Here is a 9104-nt window from a genome sequence, read left to right on the forward strand (position 1 = left end):
CACAATAATGAGGTTTTACTTTAAGTTCCGTCATACTCAGGAATTCCTGTAGAGAGCAGTGTAGTGTGGTGACTGGGCGGGAACCATTGAGAGGGTGTGTTTCTAAGGGGGAACAATAAAGTGGGGCACCTCTCAAAGCACATGCAGGTGAAAAGTTTGGAGAAGATCTCTTGCTGGACTTGCAAAGACTTTCACACACATTCAGTTAAAAGAAAAATTCAAGCTTGAAGACGCAACTGGTATGAACATGAATTTAATTTATTTATTTTTTGATGTAAACTATAAGTTGTAAGAGATCAGTATTGTGTTACAGCATATTTGATGGATTTTGCTAGTTTGCTTGCTACAGTACTGATTGATGCTAAGATTTGTATGATTTGGTGTGATTCGAGTGAAAGGTGTTCAAGTTTGTTAACATTTATTATTTCTTGTCAAAGCATTTTGATTTAGTTGATTTATATTATAGGTAATATGGTGATGGTGAATGAGACGTTAAATGTTAGTTTAAATAACATCTTTATTATATTAATGTGTGTTTCATTTGTCCAATTTTATCTTTAAAGATTATCAACCTATTGCTGACTATTGCTTCTGCAAATACCTCCGCAAACAGAAGAAAATAAATAGTCAAGTCAATGAGTTGTCTTCTTGCGTCCTTCATTGTTTGAACGCCATCTCAAGTTTGGGCAGAGCTGAATAAAAAAGCGGAAGACTTGACAGTTGATAATCAGCGTGGCACTGAAGACAGAAGGATCAAAGGCCTAAACGTCTCAGAAAGTTGTCGACGCAGAGAAGAGAGTCATCTGAAATCGTCTCGCAATGGCAGAGGAAGCTTTTGGAAAAGCAGTGAAGCAGCTGAAGCAAGAGAGGACCTTGGCTAAAAGTGCATTCACCAGGCAGGCAAACTTCCTTAGCAGAGGAGTGAAACACTTGACGAAAAGTGAACTACAAGGAGTTCAAAAAGCTAATTTCTGAGGTAAGGCATGTCGGCGAGACAAACGATGAGTATAGAGCTGGTTTACTGGCAGACATTGAAGCGGATATGGCAGGTGGTGAAGAAGCTGAACTTGATAAGCAGCAGCAAGCTGATTTCGAGAAGACAATCCATGAATGTGAGGTAAGATTGGAAGAGGTCAGAAAAATTGTCCTGTTCAACTTATGGTCAAGATATGGTAAAGATGAGATGGAAACAGCAATCCAGGAAGGAGAAACAGCCTGTGATAGAGCTGCTGCAACACCCGTTATCGCTGTAAACAGAGATGGTTATGAGTTCCAGCTGGATGGCACAAACGGAATAATCCAAGGTGTAATCACTAGCCTAGCAGCTTGGGAGATGTGGATTCCAGCAGCAGAAAAATCCAGTCTGGAAGCTAGAGTGAAGGATATGAAAGGATGCAGTAGCAACCTTGAAGCACGGAAGGTGGAATTCATCATCGCACAAAGAATAGCAGAAGAAGAAAGGGACAGAGCGAGGGTTCCCCAGATATCCATGCCAGTTCCACAACCACAACCAACGCTGAGAATAAAGCCAACCAGTTTACCCAAATTCAGTGGATGTAAAAGAAATTTCCATCGATGGAGGAGAGACTGGGAAAGTCTGCAAAAGCAGGGGGAGCCAACTGGCTCAGTTGAAGTAAAAAAGATCCAACTCTTTGACAGCATAGACGACAGAATGTGCAGAGAGCTCCGTTTGTCTACCTACAACACTGCTGAAGACATATTCCGAGTGCTTGAGAATAGATATGGAAACAAGTCCACAATTGCCTTGGAAATAATTGAAGATCTTGAGAAGATTCCCGGTTTAAGAGCAAATCAGCCAAGAAAAGTCATTGATTTAATCCAAAATATAGAGAAGGCCCTGCAAGACCTCAAAGAACTTGGAAACACAGGAGCCATTAACAACCCTCTGGTGATCAAATCAATAGAAAGTAAGTTACCTGACAACATGAAAAGAGATTGGCTTGTCTTCATGGTTAACCCAGCAAATGGCGTAACGCCGGACAATCACTTTGAGAATCTTCTTAAATTTCTGAAAACACAAGAAGAAATTCTAGAGAAGTTAGAGCAGTTGGGAGTGAGTGAAAAGCCAGAAAAGAAATATGCTTGTATGGAAAGAAGATATGCATCCACACGTTTTCCACAAGGAAAGGCGGCTGTGTTGTCTGTGGAGATGAAAAGCATGGAGAAAAGATCTTCTTTTGCAAGCGTTTCAAAGAACTGATGCCTGTGGAAAAGTTGGCTGCTGTAGAAAAGCTGGGGGCATGCAGAAGGTGTTTAGTCTGTCATGGTGAAGATGATGAATGCAAAGACACTTACCTGTGCAGGAACAGAGACTGTAAAAGAGATCATCATTTCTTTCTTTGCCTGAAGGGAGATTTCAAGAGGACTGACTCAGACAGAAGACAATCCCATGTGAGAAGGCATAAGCTTACGGAGGAGCAAGAGGAATTTGTATCTAAGCTCTCCCCAGTGTAAGGTATAATATTCATGATCGATTATAACAAGTTATGATTGATTATTAATATTTCATAGAGCTGATTCGCTACACCAGAGATGGCAGAGAAATTCAAGAAAGCGTTCACCAACATCACTGGGAAGACAAACTGTGGTGGGAAAAGTCAGCTTGGAGTGACTGATTCAAGTGCTGTAGAAGAATTGCCAGTTACCAGCTGCTCGAGGTAACTGCTAATGCAGGAGAAAAGGTTGGAACTCTGATCGACTTAGCGTCAGATACAAACTACATCACCCACAAAGCTGCCAGGAGATTAAATCTTCGAAGTGAAAACATTTCTTTAATTATTCATGGAGTTGGAGGAATGAACATGAATGTTAAAACTAGAAGATACTTTCTTAGAGTGAGGGTCAAGACGCCTATGGGCACGGAGAGAGCTCATGAGCTTATCTGCTATGGTTTGAATGAAATTGCCAACATCCACAGAGTCATCAAGCCTGAGCAACTCAAGAGGTTCTTCCCAGAAGTCAATTTAGGAGATCTGAGGAGACCGGAGAGTATTGAGCTACTGGTAAGCCATCGTGAGGGAAGACTTGCTCCGCAAAGAGTGAAGGTGATTGGAGACCTTGTCTTATGGGAAAGCCCATTGGGAAAGACTGTTGCTGGAGCGCATCCAGATCTTTTTGAAGAGCTAGATATAGCGATGCACAAATCTGAAACGCATTTTGCTCGATCCATGAGAGCATCGGCAGTGAGGTATCAAGAGATCACAGAAGCACAAGAGTTCAAAGCTGAAACCAAAGTAGCTGGTAAAGAGTTTCTAAACTGATGGAAATGGGACAGCATTGGAGCAGCCTGCGAACCCAAGTGTGGAGGATGCCGGTGCGGCAATTGCCAGCCAGGAGGTAAGGAGATGACTCTAAATGAAGAAAGAGAATTAGAAGTCATAAAGAAGGGCCTCACCCACGTCAAAGCAGATGCTCACAGTGAGAAGCCCCATTGGGACACAAGATACCCGTGGATTCAAGATCCAAGTTCCCTTCCCAACAATAGGAGTGGGGTGGAAGCCACCTTCTTGAGAACAGAAAAACAACTAAAAAAAGAGCCAGAGTGGAAAATAGCGTACACCGCTCAAGTCCATGAAATGGTGGAGAGAAGAGCAGCGAAGAAACTCGCTAAAGAGATCATTGCCAGCTGGAAAGGGCCAGTATGGTATGTCAGCCACTTGGTGGCACCAAATCCACACTCTCTCACAACACCTGTGCGACTGGTATGGAACAGCAGCCAGAAGTTTAAAGGGATCAGCATGAATGACCTTCTGCTGAAAGGGCCTGATGTCCTCAATCCCATTCGAGCAGTACTACTCAGATTCAGAAGAGGTGTCCATGCTGCCCTTGGTGACATCAGGAAAATGTACAATTCTGTGTGGTTGGAAGATCTGGAGATGCACCTCCACAGATTTCTCTGGAGAGACACTGAGGAAGAAGAGATTGAAGAGTATGTGATCACCAGAGTCAACATTGGCGATCGACCAGCAGGGTGCATAGCACAACTGGCCATGAGAGAGACAGCCAAATTACCCATGTTCGCTCGCCTGGAGGAGGAACGTAGGATTCTTGAAGAGGATACCTATGTCGATGACATCCTAACTTCCCATAATGACTTGCAAAAGCTGGACCAGAACATCGAAGGAGTTGAAGAGATCCTGAAGGCAGGCGGGTTCTTCCTCAAGCCCTGGGTCCGGTCAAGTCAAAGTGGGAGGCAGGAGATCATACCAGGAGAGCAAAGAGCGGAGTCAAGCACAGTACTTATTCTTCCAAACCAGATGGGGGAAGAAGCTAATAAAGCTCTTGGAGTTGGATACCTTGTTGAAGAGGATAAACTGTACCTCATGACTTCAATAAATTTTTCAAAGAGGAAAAAGAGAATGAGAGTCGGCCAAAATCTCCTTGATAAAGAGGTGAGAGAGAAAACTCCAAACCCACTGACGAGAAGAGAACTGCTGAGCCAAGTAGCTAGCTTGTATGACCCAATAGGCCTCATCACACCTGCCAAGCAAAAGGGCGCCATTCTTGTCAGAAAGGCATTTCAGGAAGCTGGAGGCAAAACTCTGACCCGAGACACTTGGGACAAACCTTTGTCGGAAAAATTGAGGGAAGAAGCCATCCAATTCTTTGAGGAATACACACGTCTTGGCCAAATCACTTTCCACAGAAGCCTCACACCAGTCAACTGGATTGGAAAACCTTGGGGAATAACATTCTCTGATGGAAGTGACAAGAGCTATGGAGCCGTATTGTATTTCAGATGGGAGACAGAGCAAGGCATCCAAGTCAGATTGGTTGAGTCTAAGGCAAAACTCACACCATTGGACCAAAAGGGAGAACCAGTAAAAGCTGAAATCTGCGGTGCTGTCTATGCAGCACGACTGAGAAATTATGTTGAGAAGCACAGTCGAATAGAAGTTGAACGATGGCTCCATCTGCTAGATAGTCAAACTGTGCTGGGAGCAATCCAGAGAGACAGCTATGGATATCAAACTTTTTTCGCAAATAGAGTTGGGGAGATCCAAAAATCCACATCAGTCGAAGACTGGTGGTGGATCCCGGGATACCTGAACAGTGCTGACGCTATAACAAGAGGGGCAGCCCCAGAAGACCTCCAGGAAGATTCCATGTGGCAGGATGGACCAGCATTTCTGCGACAACCTGTGGAAGAATGGCCACATAAGTCAGCCAAAGAAGTCGCCACGTATGCCAAAGAAGGCATAAACAAACTTCAGAGGAAAGCTTTCTCTGCAGCACTGACTAGAGCGCAGGCCAAGAGAGACAAGAGTGATGCACAGCAAAATAACCTAGATGAACCTAAGACTCAGATCCGAAGATTACCAAGCGGCTCTGCGGTAACCAATCTGATTGACATCAAGAAATTCAGTAGCCTGGCCAGGCTGATCCGGGTCATTGCCTGGGTCTGGAGAGCTGCAACAAGATGGAAAGAGGTGTTGAACAAGAATTCAGCCTCAGATAAACCAAAGTGGGAGGAAGCTGTTTCAACAAACTGGAGGTCCAGAGCCAAACAAGCTGTACTCACTGTCGGGGAGTGTAAAGATGCACTAAGAGACCTGTTCCTTGCAGCTCAAGAAGGTATAACCTTTCAAGACACCACTCTCAACAGACTCGCTGTTTATAAAGAGAAAGAGACTGGACTGTTAGTTTTTGGAGGAAGGTTCCAGACTTTTGATGAGGACAAGACTGCTGTACCCATTCTACCATATGATGCGTGGATATCCACTCTCCTAGCTCAAGAGGCTCATGGTGAAAATCATGAAGAAATAGCTGGCACACTCCTCCGGATGAGGAAAAAATCCTGGGTGGTGAAAGGTCGAAGGCTGGCTAAAAAGAGAGTTGATAACTGTGTTGTGTGTAGAAAGGTCAGGGCGAGAAAGTGCCAACAGATCATGAGTGACCTTCCATCTGAGCGGATAACACCAGCCAGACCATTTGAGTATACAACGGTGGACTTGTTTGGACCGTATGAAGTCAAGGACGAGGTGAAGAAGAAAACGAAGCTCAAGGTGTGGGGAATTGTCTTCTGTTGCATGTCATCCAGAGCTATACACACAGATGTTGTCAGTGACCAGTCAACTGAAGGCTTCCTAATGGCTTACCAAAGATTCACGGCACTGAGAGGGCACCCAAAGAAACTGTGGTCAGATCCTGGAAAAAACTTTGTGGGTGCCAGACCTGCCCTGAAAGAACTCTATCTCTTTCTGGATCAACTAAATAAGTCTGAGCTTGAAAATGAAGCTTCCGTGCATGGAACAGAATGGAGCTGGAAAATCCACCCAGCAGACTCCCCTCACAGAAATGGAGCTGCAGAAGCAGCTGTTCACACGGTGAAGCGGGCTTTGCACAACCTGGGAGGAGAAGGATTCTTCACATGGAGTGAGTTTCAGACATTTATATATATGGCTGCTAACTTGGCCAACGAAAGGCCTGTAGATGCCAGAACTCAAAGCCGGGAAGACTGCGTAGAATATATCAGCCCAAATTCCCTTCTGCTTGGACGGACTGGACCCAGAGGAGATCTTGGATGCTTTGATTTTGAAAACTACCCATACAAAAGGTTGAGAGCTATCCAAACAGAAGTTGACCGGTTCTGGAGGAAGTGGAGTCAGTTAGCTGGGCCCAATCTATTTGTGAGAAGTAAATGGCACACAACACATAGGAATCAAGAACAAAAATGAAAGTATTGAAGGTGATTGGAGTGACCTCCTTAGGTTCATGAACCAGGAGGTCAAGTGGGAGGTGTTTCGCCACAATAATGAGGTTTTACTTTAAGTTCTGTCATACTCAGGAATTCCTGTAGAGAGCAGTGTAGTGTGGTGACTGGGTGGGAACCATTGAGAGGGTGTGTTTCTAAGGGGGAACAATAATGTGGGGCACCTCTCAAAGCACATGCAGGTGAAAAGTTTGGAGAAGATCTCTTGCTGGACTTGCAAAGACTTTCACACACATTCAGTTAAAAGAAAAATTCAAGCTTGAAGACGCAACTGGTATGAACATGAATTTAATTAATTTATTTTTTGATGTAAACTATAAGTTGTAAGAGATCAGTATTGTGTTACAGCATATTTGATGGATTTTGCTAGTTTGCTTGCTACAGTACTGATTGATGCTAAGATTTGTATGATTTGGTGTGATTCGAGTGAAAGGTGTTCAAGTTTGTTAACATTTATTATTTCTTGTCAAAGCATTTTGATTTAGTTGATTTATATTATAGGTAATATGGTGATGGTGAATGAGACGTTAAATGTTAGTTTAAATAACATCTTTATTATATTAATGTGTGTTTCATTTGTCCAATTTTATCTTTAAAGATTATCAACCTATTGCTGACTATTGCTTCTGCAAATACCTCTGCAAACAGAAGAAAATAAATAGTCAAGTCAATGAGTTGTCTTCTTGCGTCCTTCATTGTTTGAACGCCATCTCAAGTTTGGGCAGAGCTGAATAAAAAAAGCGGAAGACTTGACAGTCATTATGATGAAGCAAGAATGTGTAACACTCCCCAAAATCTTAAAGTGGAGTTTACACTATTTTGGGATCAACCGTACCGTTTCTAAAGATAGGTATTGGAGTAGAGAAAATAAATATATCAACACTGATGAAAAATCAATAAACCCAAGTGTATTAACAAACCAATAATAATATTTACAACAATAACAAACAAGGTGTATATACATGTAAAAGTGAAGTCCAGAGTGCACAGAGTTATATACAGTGATCAGATCAGCCTCATCGGGAATTTTGATAGTCCGTGAGCACGACCAAGTGATGAAATGATGATTGACCAAATGTCCTCTGATAAAAAGTAATCCTGGCAGCGAGCCAAATGTGTATACTTCCAGAGAGGAACGGCGTCTCAATGCTTCCAGGTCAGTCACCAGTGTAAATTCAATTGAATGAGTGAACAGTAAGTTTGTACTCGCAAATGAGCGCTGAAAACCGGCATAGCGGTTCCTTAAATAGAAACTGAAAGTTACTTCCTGAATACGTGGCAGGAAAACACGTAAGATGAAACCACGCAAAGATCTCGCGTGAACAGAGATGGGGAACAACACACAACAGCTGAGGGAATAACAGGAATACAGGGGAAAGCAATATAACTAATAGGCATTAATGACAAACATAATTAATTTTGTGTCAAGAACCTTATATACAGTGAGGAAAATAAGTATTTGAACACCCTGCTATTTTGCAAGTTCTCCCACTTGGAAATCATGGAGGGGTCTGAAATTGTCATCGTAGGTGCATGTCCAGTGAGAGACATAATCTAAAAAAAAAAATCCAGAAATCCCAATGTATGATTTTTTTTAACTATTTATTTGTATGATACAGCTGCAAATAAGTATTTGAACACCTGAGAAAATCAATGTTAATATTTGGTACAGTAGCCTTTGTTTGCAATTACAGAGGTCAAAAGTTTTCTGTAGTTTTTCACCAGGTTTGCTCACACTGCAGGAGGGATTTTGGCCCACTCCTCCACACAGATCTTCTCTAGATCAGTCAGGTTTCTGGGCTGTCGCTGAGAAACACGGAGTTTGAGCTCCCTCCAAAGATTCTCTATTGGGTTTAGGTCTGGAGACTGGCTAGGCCACGCCAGAACCTTGATATGCTTCTTACAGAGCCACTCCTTGGTTATCCTGGCTGTGTGCTTCGGGTCATTGTCATGTTGGAAGACCCAGCCTTGACCCATCTTCAACGCTCTAACTGAGGGAAGGAGGTTGTTCCCCAAAATCTCGCAATACATGGCCCCGGTCATCCTCTCCTTAATACAGTGCAGTCGCCCTGTCCCATGTGCAGAGAAACACCCCCAAAGCATGATGCTACCACCCTCATGCTTCACAGTAGGGATGGTGTTCTTGGGATGGTACTCATCATTCTTCTTCCTCCAAACACGGTTAGTGGAATTATGACCAAAAAGTTCTATTTTGGTCTCATCTGACCACATGACTTTCTCCCATGACTCCTCTGGATCATCCAAATGGTCATTGGCAAACTTAAGACGGGTCTTGACATGTGCTGGTTTAAGCAGGGGAACCTTCCGTGCCATGCATGATTTCAAACCATGACGTCTTAGTGTATTACCA

The sequence above is a fragment of the Xyrauchen texanus genome, chromosome 9, assembly GCF_025860055.1.
Source record: "Xyrauchen texanus isolate HMW12.3.18 chromosome 9, RBS_HiC_50CHRs, whole genome shotgun sequence".
NCBI lineage: Eukaryota > Metazoa > Chordata > Actinopteri > Cypriniformes > Catostomidae > Xyrauchen > Xyrauchen texanus.